Here is a 22,791-nt window from a genome sequence, read left to right as displayed (position 1 = left end):
GAGACCCTTAAGAGGGTTTTTAACAGCAGCTTTTGGCTTTAACTTCTGGAGCACGGGATTCATGCACCTCGGGAACCTGGCCTGTGAAGGGGAGGTGGAAGCTCAGTGGCCATCTTGCTGACTCCATTTTGTGCAGAGATTTAGCTGTCAGCAGTTTGCAGGCCAATTCTGAAACCTCAGTATGTGGAGGAACCAACCAGGGAACAGGCTACTCTGGATCTGGTACTGTGTAATGAGAAAGGCTAATCAATAACCTTGTGGTAAAGGGGCCTTTAGGGACAAGTGACCATAATATGATTGAATCTTACATTAAGTTTGAGAGTGATGTAGTCCAATCTGAAACTAAGGTCTTCAATCTAGACAGAGGAAACTGCAAGGGTATGAGGGAAAGGTTGGCTTTGGTAGATTGGGAGACTGCACTAAAAGGTATGAAGGTGGACATACAATGGCTAACATTCAAGGCTAGCATAATTTGCAACAAACATATATTCCTCTAGGGCATAACAACCCAAAAGGAAAAGTGATCCAACCATGGCTAACAAAAGAAATTAAAGCAGAAGTATTAAGTCAAAGGAGGAAGCTATAAAGTTGCCAGAAAAAGCGGTCAGCCTGAGGATTGGGATTTTTTTAGAAATCAGCAAAGGGGGACCAAGAAATCGATAAAGGGAAAATGGAATATGAGCACAAACTAGCGAAAAATATAAAATCGGATTGTAATAGCTTCTATAGGTATGTGAAAAGGAAAAGAGTGGCGAAGGTAAATGGTGGTCCTTTACAGTCAGAGACGGGAGAATTTATAATGGGGAATGGGGAATGAGGAAATGGCAGAGAAATTAAATAAATACTTTGTTACTGTCTTCACGGAGGAAGACACAAAAAACCTCCCAGAAATACGAGAAAACCAAGGGTGTGGCGAGAATGAGGAACTTAAAGTAAAAAAGCAGTACTAGCAAAATTAATGGGACTAAAAGTCGATAAATCTCAAGGACCAGATGACCTACATCCTAGGGTTTTGAAAGAGGTGGCCATTGGGATAGTGGATGCATTGGTTGTCATCTTCCAAAATTCTATAGATTCTGAAACGGTTCCTGCAGATTGGAGGATAGCAAATGTAACCCCGCTATTTAAGAAAGGAGGGAGAGAGAAAACAGGGAACTACAGACCTGTTAGCCTCACATCAGTAGTTGGGAAAATGCTGGAATCTATTATAAAGGATGCAATAGCTGGGCACTTAGAAACTAATAGTAAGATTGGGCAGAGTCAACATGGATTCATGAAAGGGAAGTCCTGTTTGACAAACCTATTGGAGTTCTTTGAGGATGTAACTAGTGGAGTAGACAAAGGGAAACTGGTAGATGTGGTGTATTTGGATTTTCAGAAGGCCTTCGATAAGGTCCCACACACGAGGTTGGTGAACAAAATTAGGGCACATGGAATTGGGGGTGATATACTAGCATGGATTGAGAATTGGTTAACAAACAGAAAACAAAGAGTAGGGATAAACGGGTCTTTTTCAGGATGGCAGGCTGTGACTAGTGGGGTACCGCAAGGATCGGTGCTTGGGCCCCAGCTATTCACAATCTACAGGAAACTTTGTGCTATCTGGCACCGACGGGACCGAGCTGTTGCCATCCCATCAAAACTGCCGGACAAACCAGCGCTAATGTTGAAACATACAGAGATTTTGAGCTCCGTATCTGGCAACAAACCCTGTTGCTTAGCAACAGCTTCTAAACAGTCGGCCGTACCTTGCAGGCGTCTCTGTAGCTTAGCAACAGCTTCAGCGAGACCTTGCAGAGCCTGACTGGTGAAAAAAAGCAACGAAAAGAAAAAAAACCTAACAAAACGGCTCCTGATTTTTGCCGGTGGCTCGAGCATTCCGGACAGTTAACCTCCGGATAAACCAAAGTTTCCTGTATATCAATGATTTGGATGAGAGGGCTAAATGTAACAGTTCCAAATTTGCTGATGACACAAAGCTGTGTCTTTATGCATTTCTCCACTTCACCTGAAGAAGGAGCAGCGCTCCGAAAGCTTGTGATTTCAAATAAAGCTGTTGGACTATAACCTGGTGTTGTGTGATTTCTTACATTTGTCCACCCCAGTCCAACTCCGGCATCTCCACAACAAAGCTAGGTGGCAGTGTCAGTTACGAAGAGGATGTGAAGAGGCTTCAACGGGATCTCGACAGGCTTAGTGAGTGGGCGAGAACATGGCAGATGGATTATAATGTGGATAAATGTGAGTTATCCACTTTGGTAGAAGAAACAGAAAGGCAGAGTATTTCCTAAATGGTGAAAGATTGGGACCTGGGTGTCCTTGCACGTTAGTCACTGAAAGTGAATGTGTAGGTGCAGCAAGCCATTAGGAAGGCAAATGGTATGCTGGCCTTCATTACAAGAGGATTTGAGTACAGGAGTAAAGAAGTCTTATTCCAATTATATAGGGCCTTGGTGAGACCACACCTGCAGTACTGTGTACAATTTTGGTCTCCTTACCTAAGGAAGGATATACTTGCCATAGAGGGAGTGCAACGAAGGTTCACGAGATTGATTCCTGGGATGGCGGGACTGTCGTATGAGAAGAGATTGAGTAAACTGGGCCTGTATTCTCTTGAATTCAGAAGAATGAGGGGATCTCATTGAAGCATACAAAATTATTACAAGGCTTGAGAGGGTGGATGCTGGGAGAATGTTTCCCTTGACTGGGGAGTCTAGAACCAGGGGCCACAGCCTCAGAATAAAGGGTAGGCCATTCAGGACTGAGATGAGAAGAAACTTCTTCACACAGAGGGTGGTGAATCTTTGGAATTCTCTACCCCAGAGGGCTGTGGAGGCTCAGTCATTGGGTATATTCAAAACAGAAGTCGATAGATTTCTGACTAGTAAGGGCATCAAGGGATATGGTGATAAGGCTGGTGAATGGAGTTGAGGCAGAAGATCAGCCATGATCTCATTGAATGGTGGGGCAGGCTCAAATGGCCTGCTCCTGCTCCTATTTCTTATGTTCTTATGTTCTTATGAAGCCACTCTCACCACATTGCTAGTCACAATCACAACATTGAGGGATTGTGCCCCTGATCTCCACTTTACCTGCCATCTATTACATCAGCATGGGTGCCGCTTATGCTCTCTCACCTTGCACCTCAGAATCGGACCAAGATGAGTGCCAGCACCAACAACATCTGCCACACCAGCAGCACCAACCACAACACCAACAGCAGTAGCAACCACACCAGCAGCCTTCTCCTCAGTGGCCTGGTGCTCCACAAGAGAGAGGGGGTCAACGCAGGGCTGCACCACGCTGGAGGCGATACCCCCAACACAGAGTATACAGGCAGAGGATGAGCTTCCTCAACATAACTGAGCGGCAGTGCTTCAGGAGGCTCAGGCTATCACGCCAGGTGGTCGCAGACATTTGCAGCTTGCTGGAACAAGACCTGCAGCCCAGAGGACCTGGTGGACACGCCTTGCCAGTGGCTGTCAAAGCCACCACCACCCTCAACTTCATCACCTCAGGCTCCTTCCAGGGATCTGCAGCAGACATTTATGGGATCTCACAGTGGGCTGCCCACAGATGCATCACCTAGGTGACTGATGCCATGTTTGACAAATCAACTTTGCCACTGATGAAGCCAGTGTTACTGAGCAGGCGCTCGGCTTTGCAGCTCTGGCTGGCTTCCCACAGGTGCAGGGCGTCATCGACTGCACACTTATGGCCATCAAGGCACCCCATTATCACCCAGGAGTGTTTGTGAACCACAAGGGCTTCCACTCCCTCAATGTGCAGCTTGTCTGCAACCATAAAAAGATCATCATGCATGTGCGGCAGATTCCCTGGCAGCTATTGTTAAGTCTGTGTGTTCCAGTTATGGTTAATATGAATCACTGCACACAGACCACAAGAATAACTTTAACAGGTCTTTACTAGTCGAAGGTCAGGGCTGAACTACACAGCAAATTACTACACAGCACTTATATACCGGTGTGGTCACCACCGGTATTACCGTATACAGCAGCCAGAGAAAGTAGTACATCTCTTAAGGTGGAACAGGTTTAAGTTCTCTTAAGGTGGAACAAGTTACATACACCACAATCCTCCCTTTTTAGCTTAACAGTTATATCCCCATTTAACATAACATAATAACATATATACATATACAACTTCATGTAGAAACAGTTCAAAGGTTCAGTCTCTCAGGAGGCCTCCTGATTCGAGTTGGATAACGCCTTTCAGGGGTCTCTGATTCTTGTTGCTGAGGTGACTCCTCTAGTTGGTCTCTTATATCTTGGACATCATCATCAGGTACACTCACTGCCGAGGTAGATGCTTCAGTTTCACTAACTTCTTCCACAGTTGTCTCTGTCGTAACCATGGGTTCGACCCTTGTTCTCGATTCTACCAGTTGGTCAGCATGACGCCGTATTACATTTTTACCAACATCTACCGTGTACATCAGGGGTCCTTGTCTGGCCCGAATTGTTCCGGATTGCCATTTCTCGTTTCCATAGTCCCTGGCCAACACTGGTTGTCCTACCTCGAAACTCCGAGTGGTCTTGTTATTTATATGCTGGAACTGTTTGTTTTCAACTTCCCTCCGCACATTTGGTTTTAACAAGTCCAACCTGGACCGCAACCTCCTGTTATAAAACATCATGGCAGGACTTTGGTTAGTCACTGCATGAGCGGTGTTTCGATATGCCAGCAGAAACTTGTCCACCTTATGTTGTAGTGGAATCTGATCTTCGCTCATGGCCTTTATTGCCTTTTTGAATGTTTGTACAAATCTCTCGGCCAACCCATTTGTAGCCGGATGATATGGGGCAGAGGTATAATGTTTCACCCCATTCTTCTTTAAGAATTTTTGGAATTCTTCTGACACGAACTGTGGTCCGTTGTCGGAACATATTTGTTCTGGCAATCCGTTCCTTGCGAATATCGTTCTTAACACCGCAATTGTCTTTTCTGAAGTAATGGTAGTCATCTTGATCACTTCTGGCCATTTAGAATGTGCGTCCACCGCAATTAGAAACATGGAGTCCATGAATGGACCAGCAAAGTCAATATGTACGCGTTGCCATGGGGCTGAAGGCCATTCCCATGGATGCAGCGGTGCAATCGGAGGTGCATTTTGCACTTTTTGGCACCCTGAGCAGCTTTTCGTCAGCTCCTCTATCTGTTGGTCGATACCCGGCCACCACACATAAGCCCTAGCAAGGCTTTTCATCTTGACTCCCCCCAGATGACCTTCATGCAGTTCCTTTAGAACTCTTTCCCTTAACTTATGAGGAATAATCACTCTCGTTCCATACATCAATGTTCCTTGACAGACGGACAGCTGGTCTCGTCTTGCCGAGAATGCCGGTAACAGAGAATCACCATGTGCTGGCCATCCCTTCACTGTCACCTCGTAGACTCGGGACAGTGTCGGGTCGTTCCTGGTTTCTCTTTCAATACTTGCATTGGTGACTGGTAAACACTCGATGATGGTCGAGTGAAATAACTCAACAGGGTCAACCTTCGTTGTCTCCTCTTCTTCAGGTAGTGGCAGGCGTGACAGCCCATCAGCATTACCATGCTGCTTTGTACCTTTGAATTCTATCTGATATTGATGTGCCCCTAGGAAAAGGGACCATCTCTGGAGTCTCTGTGCTGTCATCACCGACACACCCTTCTTAGGGTTAAAAATGGATACCAACAGCTGATGGTCTGTCAGAAGCGTAAACGTTTGGCCCTGCAGGTAATGATTAAACTTCTTTACTCCCCACACAAGGCTGAGAGCCTCCCTATCTATCTGAGCATAGTTGCGCTCAGCGGAGGTCAATGATCTGGATGCGAACGCGACTGGCCTCTCCATGCCATTTGGCAACGTGTGTGAAAGTACTGCCCCAATACCATATGGAGAAGCATCACAAACCAAACGAATAGGCAGTGTTGGGTTGAAGTGAGCCAACACTTCCTCTGAGGTTATCAATTCCTTGCTTTTGCGAAAGGCCTTCTTACAGTCCTCGCTCCACTCCCATGGTACTCCCTTCTGCAAAAGAGCGTTCAGCGGGTGCAGTACCGTGGATAAATTTGGCAGAAACTTATGGTAATAGTTAATCAATCCTAGGAATGACCTCAACTGAGATACATTAACCGGAGCGGGAGCCTTCACAACCGCTTCGATCTTGTCAGGAGACTTATGAAGTCCCTCCTGGTCAATGACATGGCCACAGTACGAGATCTGCTTCTGAAAGAACTCACATTTCTGCCAATTAACTCGAAGTCCATATTCTTTCAATCTGATGAGCACCAGTTCCAAATTTGCGAGGTGTTCCTCGTCACCCTCTCCTGTAATCAGAATATCGTCCAGGTAACATTGTGTGCCTGGAATTCCCTGTAATACCTGCTCCATGGCCCTCTGCCAAATTGCTGGAGCCGATGCCACTCCAAAAACCAATCTATTATACCGGTACAAGCCTCTATGCGTGTTGATCGTGAGGTACTGGCGTGACTCTTCCTCAACTTCCATCTGTAAGTACGCCTGCGCCACGTCTATCTTGGTGAAGTGTTTCCCGCCTGACAATGAAGCGAAGATATCCTCAATCCGCGGAAGCGGATACTGCACCGTGTGAAGCACCGGATTAACAGTGATCTTGAAATCTCCACAGATGCGAACCTTCCCTGGTTCTCCCGGCTTGTTGCTCGAAGGACGTTTCATCACGGGAACAATGGGCGTAGCCCACTCACTCCAGCCTACCTTAGACAGTACTCCTGAACGTTCTAGCGCTTCCAGCTCCGCTTCCACAGCAGGTCGTATCGCATAGGGTACCGGTCTGGCTTTGAAAAATTTTGGTTGTGCATGTTCTTCAATCTTGACGTTTGCCGTAATTCCTCTCAGTGTTCCCAGTCCCTGTTGGAACACTTCTTTAGCATCGTCCAATATTCTGGACAATCGTTTAGGTTTGACATCTGTTTCCCTGGCATCTACCATTAGTGCTTTTAAGGAATGCCAGTCCATATTCATTTTTCTAATCCACTCCCGTCCCAGTAGTGGTGGACCTCCTTCAGGTAGCACATATAAGTCCATTCCTCGGCTTTCTTTGCCCTTGTGGACCACCTTTACCTCTATCTTTCCGATGGGGTATACTCTTTACCCCGTGTATGTTTTCAATACAATCTCTGTATCCCGTAGGGGAATATGTTGGAATAACCTTTTGTAATCTTTCTTATTCATGACCGTCAATGCCGATCCAGTGTCCAATTCCATCTTCATTTGGACTCCTGCTATCTGAAGTGTGACCCAAATTGTCTGGAGGTCTGCTTCCTTACCAACGTTGTGTACTCTTAAGCTACCAGTTCATTACTGCTGGCATCTGAATCTGACTTCTGTTCGTTCGAACTGTTCTCTGTCACCTTGTGTACCTTTCTGTACTTTCCCTGCGGTGACTTTTTGTTGCTGGTCTTCTCTCCTGACCGGCATACTTTAGCTATGTGACCAAGCCTGCCACATTTTCTGCATTCCTTATTTTTGAACCAGCACTGGTTCTGATCGTGCGTTGTCTTTCCACAATGATAACATTTTACTGTACCCAAGACCATTTGATTTGTGCTGAGTTCCGGTGACCGTAGCTGCATTACCGCCGTGCCTCTCGCTGCGGCTTCGTGCGATGCTGCCATAGTGACAGCTTTATCAAGCGTCAGCTCATTCTCCTCAAGCAGTCGCTTTTGTGTCTCTTCTTTTAACAATCCACACATAAATTTATCTCTTAGCGCATCTGTTAGTCCTGTTCCAAACTGACAGTACTTTGCTAGCTTACGCAATTCAATTAAAAATTCAGCATTGCTTTCATCTTTCAGCTGCTTTCTGCTGTAAAATTTAAATCGTTCCGCTAGCATCAGCGGTGTGGGGCTTAAATGATTTTTCAGAACGGTAACAATATCCGCGAAAGTCTTATCCGCCGGTTTCTCTGGTGATAGAAGGTGTTTCAATTGCCCGTATGTCTTCGCACCCATTAAGTTTAATAAGGTTAGTGCTTTATCCTCATTTGATATCTTATTTGCTTTACAATAAACTTCTATGCATTCTACATACATGGCCCAATCTTCAACATCGGCATCGAAATCGTTGATGTTACCACGCTTAGGCATCCTTGCAATCTTCTTGAGAAACAAAAAAAATTTTCTTTTATTTTTTTTTCTTTCATTTTAAAATGGCGGTTTCCCGCGCTTGTCTTTCTCCCCCGCTGGCTGTAATGGCGATTGCCATATTGCTGCCGTTCGCGCCTCCCCAGCGGTTCTCAATTCGTGCCTCCCAGCCCCTCTTGCAGTCTGGTCCTTTCCACCGGCTGCGGCTGAGTTCTCCGCGGTTCTTTTTTTTAAAATTTTCTCCCGCGCCTCACGCTGTCCCGGTCGCTGCACCTCGCGGCCTCGGTAGCTGCCTGGCCTTTTTCACCGGTCGTGGTCGCGCTCTCTCTCGACGCTGTTGCGTCTCCCAGCCCGCTTGCAGCCCGGTCTTTTAAGCCGGCTGCGTTTGCATTCCCGCGGCTCCCGTGCCTTACGCTGCCCCAGTCTCAGCGCCTCTGGCCCCGACTTCTGTCCGGCTCTTTTCCCCGGCCGTGGTCGAGTTCTCCGCCCTTATATCCTCCGTTTTCCCTCCCCTACTCCACAGCCAACGTGGCCGACTTGCTGCTCGTCGCTGATCGGCTTACCCACCACTTGGTAGAAGGGATGATCAATGCCTGTCGCTGATGGAAGGCTTCGTGTCAGGATTCTTCCTTTGCTCTTCAGACCCGAGTCTTTTCTCAGCAGGATGATGAGGGCGGATGCCTCTTCTCGACGCCCGTTAAACTGCCTTGGATGTATCTCTGCCGCAGGGTAAGATCGTACTCGTCGCCACTGTTCAGTCTGTGTGTTCCAGTTATGGTTAATATGAATCACTGCACACAGACAACAAGAATAACTTTAACAGGTCTTTACTAGTCGAAGGTCAGGGCTGAACTACACAGCAAATTACTACACAGCACTTATATACCGGTGTGGTCACCACCGGTATTACCGTATACAGCAGCCAGAGAAAGTAGTACATCTCTTAAGGTGGAACAGGTTTAAGTTCTCTTAAGGTGGAACAAGTTACATACACCACAGCTATCATGACTCTTTCGTTCTGTGCCAGCCCACCCTCCCTCAGTTCTTCACACCTCCAAACAGACTTACCAGCTGGCTGCTTGGAGACGAGGGCTATCCACTGAAGACATGTTTCATGACACCCTTGAGGAGGCCAAGTACTGATGCAGCAGAACCTTATAATGAGAGCCACGTCGCCACTAGATGTGTCATAGAGCAAGCCATAGACATGCCAAAGAGCCGCTTCAGATGCCTAGACAGATCTGGAGAAGCCCTTCAGTACGCACTAGCCAGGGTCCCCAGAATCATCGTCGTCTGCTGCGCGCTGCACAACACAGCACAGCAGCGATGATTGGAGCTGCAGGAGGAACAAGGCGCAGAGCGCACAGCCTCATCAGAGCAGGAGGAGGAGGAAAAGGAGGAGGATCAGGTGGAAGATTAAGAGGAGGAGGAAGCTGAAGTGGAGATGGCACCAGCAGTGGCACACATTGCTGACCGGGAGGCCAGGAATGGCTTCATCATGGCCAGATTTATTTAACTTACTCCAATGCACCCACATGGCTGCCACATGCTGTACCAAGTTCCACCCACGCCCCCCAACAACAACATAAAGCATCCCTACAATGACCAAGCCATTCCTCTCACCCAAACTAACAGCTAACGTAGTACCATTATTCAAGAAGGGTAGTAGGGATAAACCAGGGAATTACAGGCCAGTGAGCTTAACATCAGTGTGAGGGAAATTATTGGAAAAAATTCTGAGGGACAGAAATAGTCTCCACTTGGAGAGGCAAGGATTAATCAAGGATAGTCAGCATGGCTTTGTAAGGGGGCGATCATGTCTAAACAATTTGATTGAATTTTTCGAGGGGGTGACTAGGTGTGTGGATGAGGGTAATGCAGCTGATATAGTCTACATGGACTTCAGTAAGGCTTTTGACAAAGTCCCGCATGGGAGACTGGTCAAGAAGGTAAGAGCCCATGGGATCCAGGGCAATTTGGCACATTGGATCCAAAATTGGCTTAGTGGCAGGAAGCAGAGGGTGATGGTCAAATGTTGTTTCTGTGACTGGAAGCCTATGTTCAGTGGTGTACCACAGGGATTGGTGCTGGGTCCCTTGCTGTTTGTAGTGTACATTAATGATTTAGATATGAATGTAGGAGGTACGATCAGTAAGTTCGCAGATGACCTGAAAATTGGTGGAGTGGTAAATAGCGAGGAGGGAAGCCTCAGGCTACAGGACGCTATAGATGGGTTGGTCAGATGGGCAGAACAGTGGCAAATGGAATTTAACCCTGAAAAGTGTGAGGTGATGCATTTTGGGAGAACTAACAAGGCAAGACAATACACAATGAATGGTAGGACCCTAGGAAGGACAGAGGATCGGAGGGACCTTGGTGTGCATGTACATAGATCCCTGAAGGCAACAGGACAGGTAGATAAGGTGGTTAAGAAGGCATATGGGATACTTGCCTTCATTAGCCGAGGCATTGAATATAAGAGCAGGGAGGTTATGATGGAGCTGTACAAAACGCTAGTTAGGCCACAGCTGGAGTACTGTGTGCATTTCTGGTCGCCACACTATAGGAAGAATGTGATTGCATTAGAGAGGATGCAGAGGTTACCAGTCCCAAGCTATTGATCACCTTTCCTAGTATCACCTTATGAGGCTCGGTGTCAAATTTTGTTCGATAACCCTCCGGTGAAGCACCTTGGGACGTTTTACTATGTTAAAGGTGCTACATAAAAGCAAGTTTTTGTTTTGTTGTTCTTGATTCCCCCCACAGAAATATTGTGGCAACAAGAGCAGGTCAGAGGCTGGGTATTCTGCGGCGAGTGTTTGTTCCTGTCCCTTGGGCCAAAAGGATGTCCCTCTTCCTCTCCACTGCCTGCACCAAGGCCACCAGTGCAGCTTCAGAGAGTCTTGGTGCCCGCTTGCTCCCTCCTTCAGCCAACCTGTTGTACAGTCTTTGCAGTCAAAACTGGAAGAAGGACCAGAACAAAGTACAGAGGCAGAGCAGGAGGAACTTCCGCAGGCAGTGCTACAGAGAAGGATGAATCTTTTTCAGCGGCACTCTCTCCAGTCAAGGGGATTGCCAGAGCAGCCGCTGTAGCGGTGGCAAAGAGAGTTGAAGTAATTCCACCCTAGACTTGAACCTGGGAGTGGTTGAGGAAGAAATTTGCTGGGCTACTCATGGTTGCCAAAGTAACTGTTGCCAAGGCAACTTTGCATAATTGAACTGTTATCTTACAAGACATCTTGTGAATCTTTGGAATTCTCTACCCCAGAGGGCTGTGGATGCTCAGTCGATGAGTATATTCAAGACTGAAATCGATAGATTTTTGGGCACTAAGGGAATCAAGAGATATGGGGATAGGACGGGAAAGTGGAGTTGATGTAGACGTTCTGCCACGATCTTAGTGAATGGTGGAGCAGGCTCGAGGGGCTGTATGACCGACTCCTGATCCTATTGCTTACGTTCTTATGTTCATCTTAAAACCATTTCACTGTAAATTTGATGCGGCATCGCAGAGCGACAATGCATGGCACTCTGGCAACTGTTCCAAACGTACAGGCATGCCTATATTTTACCCGGGCACTCTGCGTTATTGTCATCACGGTGCATTTGCCCTGTGGCCCATGAAATGTGGCAGGCAACATGCACCAACCTCGCTGCCGACACGATACCTCAGGTCTTGCAGTTTAATCTAACTCCTCAAATTCCCTCTTTAAGATCTGCTCTTTCTTATGTCACTGGTCCCTACGTGAACCATAACCTTTGGCTATTCTTCCTTTTCCAGAGGCTTCCCATCTGCTCAATCCCTCAATCCCACACCTGTGAGACTCCTTCCAAACATGTTCCTCAATTCGGTACACCATGTGAGACAGTATTGACTCTTCCTGACACTTCCATCAAGGCTGCTCTGGTGCTGCTCCTGACTGCAGGTGGCCCTGAGCTCCAAAGAGGACCAGCCTCCCTTTCAGAACATCTCACACTAGCAACTCCAAAGTTGCATCACTGAAAGGCGCAGTTCAAATTCAGTGATTTGCTCGAGCCATTTCTCAGCCAGGATAGTTGTAAAGGCAAGCGGCAAACCTTTAAGAGCTACAGTGTCCGATATCCCGCTCTCTGAACTTATAGACTCTCGATGTTCCGGAAGTACTGTGAGATCACGTTAATGAGCAGCCTCCCATTATGGTGCAACGTCAACTCAGTGCAGAGCATATCAATGCAGCAGCTGAAGATCAGCAGTCCCAGCTCTGTAATGGTCGGCCCTAATAGTTTCTTCCAGCACACATCCTTAGTCTCCAAGCATATACATTTGTCATTGCATGAAGAATTATGAAGAGCCTTTGATAATCGGGGGGCAGTACTGTGTGGCGGGGGCAGGTTGGTAGAGGACCTTTGTTTTACGGATGTTTAGTGTAAGGCCCATGCTCTCGTATGCTTCGGTGAAGGTGTTGACGATGGTTTGGAGTTCGACCTCTGAGTGAACGCAGACGCAAGCGTCGTCTGCATACTGTAATTCGATGACAGAGGATGGGACAACCTTGGATCTGGACTGGAGGCGAAGGAGGTTGAACAGTTTCCCGTTTGTTCTGTAAATTAGCTCCACTGCAGTGGGGAGCTTACTGAGGGTGAGATGGAGCATTGCAGCAAGGAAGAGCGAGAAGAGCGTTGGTGCGATGACACAGCCTTGCTTAACCCCGGTTCGTATGAGAATTGGGTCTGTGGTGGAACCGTTGGTCAGGATCATGGCTTGCATGTCGTCGTGAAGCAGGCGGAGGATAGTGACAAACTAAACTCATGATCTACAGAGCAGCAGTGATACCCGCCCTGCTGTATGCCTCAGAGACATGGACCATGTACAGCAGGTACCTCAAAGCAATGGAGAGGTACCATCAACGCTGCCTCCGCAAGATCCTGCAAATCCATTGGCAGGATAGGCGCACCAACGTCGGTGTTCTTGCTCAGGCCAACATCCCCAGCATCAAAGCTTTGACCACGCTCAATCAGCTCCGATGGACGGGTCACATCGTCCGCATGCCCGATACGAGACTCCCCAAAAAAGCGCTCTACTCAGAGCTCTGGCACGGAAAAAGAGCCCCAGGTGGGCCGAGGAAACACTTCAAGGACACCCTCAAAGCCTCCTTGAAAAAGTGTAACATCCCCACCGACACCTGGGAATCCCTAGCCCAAGACCACACAAAGTGGGGGAGAAGCATCCGGGAAGGCGCCGAACACCTCAAGTCTCTTCGCCGGGAGCAAGCGGAAGCCAAGCGCAGGCAGCGCAAGGAGCGCACGTCAACCCAATCGCCCCACCCACCCGCCCCTTCAACCACCTTCTGCCCCACCTGTGACAGAGACTGTAGGTCCCACAATGGACTCATCAGTCACCTGCGAACTCATTTTTAATGTGGAAGCAAGTCATCCTCGGTTCCGAGGGACTGCCTAAGAGAGAATGAAGAGCCTTTGGAGCATAGATGTAAGTAGTTACAATTACTGGATGATCATAGCGACAGGTTTAAGGGGTTTTCCTTGAGAGATGTCTCTGAGGTCTCTCTCTCTAGAGGCCTCGCTCTCTTGCACAGTAAAACCTTGAGTGGTTCGACCCACTCGCCCCTTAGATTCTATACTCTGGTCTTAGGGGCAGGAACTACAATGTAGAGAAAACACTTGTAGACCAAGTTTGATGAAGCAAAATGAAACTCTATTGCATAAGGAAAAATATCAAATCAAATGCAAGCAGATAAGAGAGTACATGGGAGGGAAAAACACAAAGCAAATCATAACGACACAGTACTAACTAAAGCAAATACAGGCATCTTATACTCTACAAAGATCATCATGAAATAAGGAAACACACGGAACATCGAGGGACAACAACTCATGTTAATTGTACCCTTAAATCCACCCCCTTATTAAACCTATCTAGATCTGATTGTGAAGGGCCAGAAACATGCTCACCAATCCCACTAGGAAGTGCAAGGTTTTGAAATCAAGTCTGTGATTTGATCCCTTCAGGCGCTCCATCTCCTCGTGGATCGTGGAACCCCTGCAAGCTCCTGAGGTGGGGGTCGGGGCGGCTGGACACCGGTGGGCCTGGATGTTGGCAGGGTCGAGGATCATCGGCTCGACCCTGGTCAGAGGAGCCTTGGGCTGGCTCCCATCGCTTCTTCAGTTTGTTTTTATCTCTTCTCGCGAGCCGGGGCGGCTGGAAGGTTTCTTCTCTTGGGGTTTTATTTGTTTGTTTCTTCTCCCAAGTTGGGTCGATGGCCTCTCGTTTCGGCAACGGCCCGGGGATGGTCGATGATCTCCCGATGTGTTTCCCCGGGGCGGGACGCCGGCTTCGAAACGGCCTTCTTGATGTTGGCTTGGTTCTTCTTCCTCCTCCGATGGTGGAGAGGAGTTTGCTGATCTTCTCCCGAAGTGACTCCTCTTCACCCACCGCTGTCTCCAACTACAACTCCGGTGTCTCCTTCAGAGTTTCCCGAGTGTCTGCGTGAGCTCTGCAGCCCCCGAGCGAGTCCTTCTTCCTGAGTGTGTCTTCCGTCTGAGTGTCTCGTACCACTCCAACTCCTTCAGTTATACTTTTCCCCCAGAAGCTTCCACTTCCCACCCAAAATCAGGTTAGACTTTGTTTAACTTTTGGCGGGCTGGGAGCACAGCGAGGTAGTTATTATATTTTTTAATGTTTTCGATGGCCGGTAAAGGCCCATCTCTGGTCTGGAATGACCTTCATTGTTTTTAATGTCCTGCTGATCTCGTTATCTAGTCCTGGGTGCTGTTCTCATGAATATGAAATTGTCCCATTTTGTCTGGGTCAACATTTTGATGGCCTCTGTCTCCAGGCCGATCTTGACTGGATCTGCATCTAATCCATATGTATATGTGTGGGTCTGGTCTCGTTCTCTCAGAAACGGCTTCCAGAACTTGCTGTGGGTTGAATCCACAAAGCTGTCTGAGGATTCGCAGGAACCATTTTTAAAGTGTCCCAATAAGCTGGTCACATGGTATGGTGGACATTTTGTATGCCCCTTTTTCTGGGCTTCCTTTAAAACAGTCTTTAAAATCATGGCCTCTTCTGCCATTTGACCCTTATTAATACAAAGTCCAATTTTGCGAATCCTACACAGGTTACCCTGACAGAGCTTGCTGTCCTAAAATGAAGGAAATGTGGCAGCTGCCAGGAATGCAGGAATGTGAGCATTTTGTCACCAGTGTCGATGTGGTTGGGAGCTGTTAAATTGTGTAATTGAAGAATGTCTATGTTATTTCTTTGATTTCTTCTGCAGCCTGGTTTAATGTATCAGCCCATGTTTATGACCAAAGCATATTATTACTGGGCTGCTTCAATGACTACTGTGGCACTGTGTCCTTGGTCTAACACATTGGAAATCTACACAAACAGTTCACAGAATCAGAGAATGATACAGCACAGAAGGAGGCCATTTGGCCAATCTTGCCTGTGCCGACTTTTTGGTAGAGCTATCTTAAACTTAAATGGATCAACCACATAAATATTGTGGCTACAAGAGCAGGTCAGAGGCTGGGTATTCCATGGCGTGTGTCTCACCTCCTGACTCCCCAAAGCCTTTCCATCATCTACAAGGCACAAGTCAGGAGTGTGGTGGAATACTCTCCGCTTGTCTGGATGAGTGCAGCTCTAACAACACACAAGAAGCCAGTCACCATCCAGGACAAAGCAGCCTGCTAGATTGGCACCCCATCCACCACCTTAAACATTCACTCCCTCCACCACCGGCGTACCGTGGCTGCAGTGCGTACCATCTACAAAATGCGCTGCAGCATCTTGCCAAAGCTTCTTCGGCAGCACTTCCCAAACCCGCGATCTCTACCACCTAGAAGGACAGGGGCAGCAGGCGCATAGGAACAGCACCATCTCCAAATTCCCCTTCAAGTCACACACCATCCTGACTTGGGTGTATATCGCCATTCCTTCATCGTCGCTGGGTCAAAATCCTGGAACTTCCTCCCTAACAGCACTGTGGGAGTACCTTCACCTGCGGCTCACCACCACCTTCTCAAGGGCAATTAGGGTTGGGCAATAAATGCTGGCATTGCCAGCGACGCCCACATCCAGAGAATGAATAACAAAAAAGCTCCCCTGCTGTTCTTCATAGCCCTGTAAATCTTTTCCCTTCAAGTATTTATCCAATTCTCTGTTGAATGTTACTATTGTTGAGATACCGCGGCAAACGTGGGAGTCGAGACCAGAGCTATTGAAAACACAACTGCTTTATTCCAACCACATGACAAACAGGAACTAGAAAAGCCCGCGCATCCACTTAAATACTTCCCAGACAGGAAGTGCTCCCGGCAGCCTGTCCCTGCGGGAAACAAGTTGCTGGAGGAAAGGGCCCCCGGCTGGGGGCTTCTGCTTAGACTGTCTGTGCCGCCGTGAGCGGATTATGTCCAGTGGTGGTGTGTCGCCACAGAGCTCCCCCCAGAATCCGCTTAGGAGGAGTGGACGAGTCGTGACGGTGGTCTAATGGTTCTGCCGCAGCGGCTCTGAGTGGTCGCCGGTCTGGTTGGTTGGGTCGGGCGGTTCGCCGCCGGCTGTGCTGGCTTGCCGGGGGGACGGCCTCTAGTTGGAGGCTGGGCCACGGGGACCTGTTCCCCTGGTTCTGTGTGTGCTGGTTTGAGCCGGTCGATGGAGACTGTCTCGACCCTGTCGCCGAGTCGCAGCTTGAAGACCTTGTCCCCGGTTTGTAGTACCTCGTACGGACCGTCGTACGGGGGTCGCAGGAGCCCGCGGTGCGCGTCGTGTCGCACGAAGACGAAGCGCGCCTGCTGTAAATTTGGCGGGACATGAGGTGCGAGTTTGCCGTGTCGGTTGACCGGAAGTGGGGCGAACTGCTGAGCGGAAGAGAAAGAGTCGAGCCGCTGCTGTTCGGCCGACCAAGGCTTGGTAGGCTCCGGAAGGAATTCGCCTGGGATGCGCAGCGGTTGTCCGTAGACTAACTCCGCTGCCGAGGACTGGAGGTCTTCCTTGACCGCGGTGCGTAGGCCGAGTAGCACCCACGGTAGGCGGTCAGTCCAGGTACTGTCCTGCAGGTCGGCGCGGAGTGAGGCCTTGAGTGACCTGTGGAAGCGTTCACAAAGTCCGTTGGCCTGCGGGTGGTACGCCGTGGTGCGGTGGAGCGTCACCCCGAGGTTGCGTGCTGTGGCCGTCCAGAGTTCGGAGGTGAACTGGGCGCCTCTGTCGGAGGTTATGTCGGCCGGTACGCCGAACCTCGCAACCCAGGTGTTAACGAACGCCCTGGCGATGTCGGCTGTGGTGGTGGAGGTCAGCGGCACTGCCTCAGGCCAGCGTGCGTAGTGGTCGACCATCGTGAGGAGATAAGTTTGGTCTTGCGATGGCGGCAGGGGACCGACGATGTCGACGTGTACGTGGTCGAAGCGGCGGCTGGGTACCTCGAAGTCTCCCAGGGGTGCTTTGGTGTGCAGCTGTACCTTAGCCCGTTGGCAGGCGAGGCAGGAGGTGGCCCAAGTCCGAACATCTCTGCTGAGGCCGTGCCAGACGAAGCGCTTGGAGAGGAGTTTGACGGATGTGCGGGAACCCGGGTGAGAGAGCCCGTGGAGCGCGTCGAAGACGCGGCGGCGCCAGGTCTCAGGGACGACCGGCCTGGGTTGGCCGAGTGAGACGTCGCACGTGACTGCCGTGGCTTCGGGCCCGTGCGCGACCTTGGCTAGGCGTAGCTCTGGCAGGCTGGTAGCTGCCGAGAGGAGGTCTGGGTCCGTGAGCTGGGCCGCTGCAAGTTGTGCGTAGTCGACCACGAGGTGATTCGCACAGACGGCGGGACGGGAAAGGCAGTCGGCGACCACGTTGTCTCTACCGGAGACGTGCTGAATGTCCGTAGTAAACTCGGAGACGGCCGCGAGCTGGCATTGCTGCCTAGCGGACCAGGGTTCGGTGTGCTTGGCCATCGCGTATGTGAGTGGCTTGTGGTCCACATATGCGGTGAAGGGGCGGCCTTCCAGGAGGAACCTGAAATGGCGGACCGACAGGTGGAGTGCGAGAAGCTCACGGTCGAAAGTGGAGTATTTGACCTCCGGGGGGCGCAGTTGGCGGCTGTAGAAGGCAAGTGGCTGCCACGCGCCATTGACCCACTGCTCGAACACGGCCCCGACCGCGTGGTCGGAGGCGTCGGTGGTGAGCGCGACCCGGGCATCGGCCCTCGGGTGCGCGAGCAGAGTGGCGTCGGCGAGCGCGTTTTTGGTGGCGTCGAAGGCGGCTGCCGTGTCAGTGGTCCAGGCTACGTCCATCTTGCCGGATTTTCCTCGGAGGGAGTCGTATAGGGGCTTCATGAGGGCTGCGGCTCTGGGGATGAACCTGTTGTAGAAGTTCACCATCCCGAGGAACTCCTGGAGGCCCTTGATGGTTGTGGGTCGGGGGAATTGCTGGACGGCCTGCACCTTGTTGGGCAGGGGGACGGCCCCAGCAGGGGTGATGTGGTGACCGAGAAAATCGATCTCGGTTAGGCCGAATTGGCACTTCGCCGGGCTGAGGATGAGCCCGTGTTGGGCTAGGCGCCCGAACAGGATGCGAAGGTGTTCGAGGTGTTCCTGTTTGGAGGAGCTGGCCACGAGAATGTCGTCTAGATAGACGAATAGGAAGTTCAGGTCCCGGAGGACTGAGTCCATAAGGCGCTGGAAAGCCTGTGCTGCATTCTTGAGGCCGAAGGGCATCCTCAGGAACTTGAACAGGCCGAATGGGGTGATGACGGCCGTTTTGGGGATGTCCGCGGGGTGTACGGGGACTTGGTGGTAACCGCGCACCAGGTCGACTTTGGAAAAGACGGTTCGTCCGGCCAGTCGGGCCGAGAAGTCCTGGATGTGTGGCACCGGGTATCGATCGGGGGTGGTGGCGTCGTTGAGGCGGCGGTAGTCCCCGCAAGGGCGCCAGCCTCCGCCGGGCTTGGGGGCGATGTGGAGGGGCGAGGCCCAAGGGCTGCTGGAGCGGCGGATGATGCCGAGTTGTTCCATGTTGGTGAACTCGGCCCGCGCGATTTCCAGCTTGGCCGGGTTGAGTCTGCGGGCGTGGGCAGAAACTGGGGGGCCGGTGGTGGGGATATAGTGTTCCACACCGTGCTTGGCGGCTTTGGCCGAAAAGGTCGAGTTAGTGAGGGCGGGAAACTCAGCTAGGAGTGCCGAGTAGTCGTCCGTGGCTCTGGCGAGGCAGTAGGTCGTCAGGCCGGCCGAACGGGCCGGGGTAAAGGCGCCGGGGATGGGGGCCATAGCGTTGATGTCGACGAGGCGGTGCCTCGGAATGTCGACAAGGAGGCCGTGGGCGCGTAGGAAGTCGGCGCCGATGAGTGGGCAGAGGACCTTGGCTGTGAGGAACTCCCAGCGGTAGCGGCGGCCCGCGAGGTCGAGCGTGACCATGCGGGTGCCATATGTGCGGATTTCAGAGCCGTTGGCTGCAGCCAGTGTGATACCCCGTGTGCCGCGTTGGATCTCGAGGGCGGAGGCGGGGGTGATGCTGTGCTGGGCCCCTGTGTCGCACAGAAATCGGCGGTTGGTTCTGTCGTCAGTGACGTACAGTAGGGGCTCCTTCTGCCCCGCGGCCATCGCGGGGGCCGGTGCGGGGGGGGGTTTGAAGGAACACGGTGGCGTGCAGCGTTGAGCCCTAGCGCCAAAACGGGTGTGGTAGTAGCAGTGACCCGGAGTGGTAGGGCGGTCGGGCCTAGCGGCCCGGGAAGACCGCGTGGTCGTTGCCGTGAGGTCGGGCGCGACGTCGCGAGCGGCCTGTGCAGAGAGCAGCTGGTCGGCCTTTTCGGCTATATCATTCAGGTCCGTGGAGTCAGACTCCACAATGAGCGGGCGGATGCTGGCGGGGAGCTGCCGAATGAAAAGCGTGCGAAAAAGGGCGCCGGGATTTTTGTCGTCTGAGAGGGACAGCATGTGGGAAAGCAGGTCTGATGGTGAAGCGTCACCAAGGCCGGGGAGGTCCAGGAGTTGGCAGTGGCGCTGGTAAGAGGACGTTTGAAATTTTTTAAGTAGCGCAGCCTTCAGATGTTCGTACTTGCCCTCCGTTGGTGGATTCTGCAGCGCTGCCCAAACCTTGGGGACTGTAGAGTAGGTGAGCGAGGCGACGAGGTAGTCGTACGTCGTGGCGTCGACTGTAATGCCTTTCAGCCGGAATCTGGACTCAGCATGAACGAACCAGGCTTCGGCGAGGTTCTCCCAAAAGTCTGGTAATTTAACCGTGACTGCGTTTGTATCCGCCATGCTAGCTTAGGATTCGTCCTGAGCGTCGGGGTCACCAGTGTTGAGATACCGCGGCAAACGTGGGAGTCGAGACCAGAGCTATTGAAAACACAACTGCTTTATTCGAACCACATGACAAACAGGAACTAGAAAAGCCCGCGCATCCACTTAAATACTTCCCAGACAGGAAGTGCTCCCGGCAGCCTGTCCCTGCGGGAAACAAGTTGCTGGAGGAAAGGGCCCCCGGCTGGGGGCTTCTGCTTAGACTGTCTGTGCCGCCGTGAGCGGATTATGTCCAGTGGTGGCGTGTCGCCACACTATAGTATTTGCTTCCACCACCCTTTCAGGCTGTGCATTCCAGAGCACAACAACTCACAGTTGCCAGAGTACTGTGCAGTCTACCCCTCTGAAGCTACATCAAGCTTAAGATGCATTGTAAGACAAAATTGTAAAGGTAAGCAAAGTATGAGCACAGAAACAGGCCATTTGGCCCATCATAGAAACATAGAGAAATATGAGCAGGCGTAGGCCATTCGACCCTTCGAGCCATTCAATATGATCATGGCTGATCCTTTATCTCAATACCATATTCCTGCTCTCTCCCCATACTCCTTGATGCCTTTTGTGTCTAGAAATCTATCTATCTCCTTCTTAAATATATTCAATGACTTGGCCTCCACTGGTGTTTTGTCTTCATATGACCCACCTACTCTAATCCCACTATCCTGAAACGTGGCACCTGCCAGGAAAGTGAGCATTTACTTGCGTAATGTGATGCTGCTGATCACAAGTGAGCTGCACGTTGAAAGAGTGCAATTCTTTGCTGTTGATTTAAGTGAGCTTTATGAAGGGAGCACCCATGGCTATGGGGGTACCAGCTAGAACCCCTTGTATTTTGGGGAGCCCTGGCTCTTGGTAAACTTGAAGTGCCAGTCATGCTGCTGCCAATTGTCATTGACGAATATGATGCGCCGACTTGTTACAGCAAACAATGTGTCTCTAATTAGCTTGATGCATCTTTGCACAGCCAGTTATTGAATGTTGACCGACATCACTGCAACAGATTATCTGGTCATTATCACATTGCTGGTTGAGGGACCTTGCTGTGTGCAAATTGGCTGCTGTGTTTTCTACATTACAACAGTGCCCACTATTCAAAAATACTTCATTGGCTGTAAAGTGCTTTGGGACGTCCAGATCATCTGTTTTTTTAGTGACGGCGATTGAGGGATAAATATTGGCCAGGACACCGGGGAGAACTCCCCAGCGCCTCTTCAAAATAGTGTCATGGAGATCTTTTACATCCACCTGGGGCCTCGATTTACTGTCTCATCTGAAAGACACTCCTTCGGCATTGCACTGGAGTGTCAGCTTAGATTTTGTCATCAGGTCCCTGGAGCGGGACTTTGAACCCGAAACCATCTGACTCAGAGGCGAGAGTGTTACCCACTGAGCCACCACTGACAACAGTTAGGTAGACAACTCTGGCCGCGGTGGAAATGGTAGCAGAAAATCCGTAAGCTCCAGAAAGAAGAAAAGTCGCAATATCCAGCGATCCATACTTGCACTGACACTGAAGTTTGTAGTTGATTGCTGCAAAGGAGTTTGGAAATTCCTAAGCTCTCGTGGGTGAAAGGTTCTGGTTTCACATACACAGGTTTTAGGACTGACTAGAACTTCTCTGTTGTTTACTCATACACAGGAGATTTGTTTCAAATATTAATAGAATGTAATAAAGGGCACACACACTGCGAGCCACTCTACTCTTGATCTCGCTCCTTTTATCCTTGTTGTTGTCCTTCTATATGCTTGACTTACATTCTCTTTCTAGTATATATTTACATTACAATCCATTTTGATTATTCTTTGTGTGAAGAAGAAATTCTTGGCATTGATCCAAGTTTTACTTTTACAAGTTTAAAACTTCTCCAGCTCAGATGGTTTAGTTTGGAGTTGGATAAATTTGATTCAAACTCAAAGGGGGCTAAACTGGTAATTTTCCCATTTATACATCTATAATTTATTAAAAGCGGTGAGTGGCCACAGGATTCCAACAGTGTGAGGCCTGTAAGTGGCATTGTGAGAGCCACGTTATGTGACTCATTAAGGAAAATGATACTGCTCCCCTCTGATTGCCCTCTCTCCCCTGATCTCACTGTTCCCTGTACTCCCTAAGCCTCTGCCTCCACATAAACTCTCCTAACCATATATAGGGCCAACTCCGTGGCCTTGCCATCTCACATGGCCTTTCTTCTACATTGTGTCAATCACAGACAAGGCCATCTCTAACCACTTACTTGTATCCCCCACCACCCATATCCACCTACAACCTTCCAACCCCACTTCCTTCTGCATCTACCCCAAGAAAAAACTTCCCCAAGTCACCTACTGCTGCTCTTTCAAACTTCCAACTTTCTAGCCTTTGGTCACAATACTCCTGCTGCT

This window comes from Somniosus microcephalus, chromosome 2, assembly GCF_052327205.1.
Source record: "Somniosus microcephalus isolate GS21.2 chromosome 2, FLI_Smic_1.0, whole genome shotgun sequence".
Taxonomy (NCBI): Eukaryota; Metazoa; Chordata; class Chondrichthyes; order Squaliformes; family Somniosidae; genus Somniosus; species Somniosus microcephalus.
Note: the sequence above shows the minus strand (reverse complement) of the source record.